Source organism: Sciurus carolinensis, chromosome 8, assembly GCF_902686445.1.
Source record: "Sciurus carolinensis chromosome 8, mSciCar1.2, whole genome shotgun sequence".
Lineage (NCBI taxonomy): Eukaryota > Metazoa > Chordata > Mammalia > Rodentia > Sciuridae > Sciurus > Sciurus carolinensis.
The window spans coordinates 93953353-93955185 of NC_062220.1; the positions used below are offsets into that span (position 1 = coordinate 93953353).

General features: G+C 43.4%; 1 pseudogene; it reads left to right on the forward strand.

The window, feature by feature from the left end:
• Positions 1-523: 523 nt before the first annotated feature.
• On the forward strand, positions 524-828 carry LOC124991774 (60S ribosomal protein L36a-like; annotated as a pseudogene).
• Positions 829-1833: the final 1005 nt, after the last annotated feature.

The window sequence follows — 1833 nt, forward strand, 5'->3', positions numbered from 1 at the left end:
GGCATGCCCTGAGATTTCATGTATTGAAATCCAGTCCCCATTGTTAGGTATTAAGAGTGTGGAAAAAATCTGACTATGGTGATTAGAACCGGTACCTTTGAAAGGTGATTGGGATTAGACAAGATCATTAGGGTGGAGTCCTCCTGATTGAATACTAGTGACTTTATAAGAAGAGGAAGAGAACAGACAGACACACATGCACACTCCCTGTCTCTTGCCATGTGATGTCCTTCCTGTCAGGAACCTGCCAGCAATAAAGCCATCACCAGATGCAGCCCCTAGACATTGCACCTTCATAAACAGGAGCCAAAATAAACCTCTTTCCTTAATAAAGTAGCCTGCCTCAAGCACTTAATTAGAGTAACAATAAGCAGGACTAATATAAGAGTAACCAAGACTGAGTTTTAGCCATCACTTAATAATACGACACATTCACCCTTTCCTTCTAGGTGTGAGTGTGGTGAGGCAAGGACTGTATCCACAAGATCTCTCATTTTCATTTTGAGACACTTCTACAGTAAAGATGGTCAATGCACCTAAAACCCAAAGGACTTTGTGTTAAAAGTCTCACAAAGTGACCCAGTATAAGGAGGGCTAGGATTTCTCCAATGCCCAAGGAAAGAGACACTATGATTAGAAGCAGAGTGGCTATGGGGGCAGACAAAGTCACTTGCCTACAAGAAGGCTAAAACTACAAGGAAGATTATGCTAAGGCTTGAACGTATTGAGCCTGACTGCAGATGCAAGAGGATGCTGGCCACCAAGAAATGCAAGCATTGTGAACTGGGAGGAGACACCAAGAGAAAGGACCAAGTGATTCAGTTTTAAACTTTTTTGACTTTTTTCATCTAATTTTGAGGGGAAAATATTGAAGCTATACAAAAATTACTTGTAGGAAAACGAAGAACTGATATAATCATAAAAAATAGTATGATAAATCCTACTGCTTTCTGTGGTCAAGCCTTATCTCTGTGTGTGTTTTTCTCTGTCTCTCTCTATTCTATCATTCTTGGAGGAGACTGGGTTATTGAGCAGAGGGCTAGAGGTGTGAGTAGAAGGGAAGTGTTGGAGTGACTTGGGAAGCAGATTGAGAGTCAATGACCAATAATTAAATGGAAACCACACAGTTGGCATCCATTCAACCAAGAGGCATCTCAGAAGGACTGGGCAAAGATCAGGTACAGGGCCACAGGCTGGAATTGGGACCATCAGACAGAAGTGAGACCTATGAAGAGTCTCACCTGATTCCCCAAGCCTGTTGGCACAGGATTACAGGTCCCTCTGCCATCTTGGCTGGAGGCTTTGGGGGTCTGCTTAGACAAGCCCTGAGTTTTGTAGTGTTACCCTCCTCCCACAACTTGTTACTTTTACACAATGCCCACTGCACCACAATTCTGAAATACAGACCTCTCCCCAGATTATTTGGTGTTTTATTCTATAGGTCTCTATGCACATTCATGTTGGGAGGAGCCCCAAACTCTCTCTGGGTCAGAGGTTTTTAAACAATGTTCTGAAGTACCTAGGTAACCACCTCAGATCACCCATGGTCACAAGCCCAGAGGCTGATCTTCTCTTTGCCCCAATAATATAAGCATGGCCTCAATGGCTTTCTTCCTGCATGCATGATGTTTTAGTCAGTTTTTTTCACTGCTGTGACTAAAAGACCAATCAGCACAATTTTAAAGGAGGAAAAGTTCACTTAAGGGTTTCAGAGGTCTCAATCCATAGGCAGCAGTGTCCATTCCTTGGGGCTGGAGGTGAGGCTGAACACCTTGGCAGAGTATGTGGTACAGGAAAGCAGATCACATGGAAGCAGAGAGACTGGTCTCCATT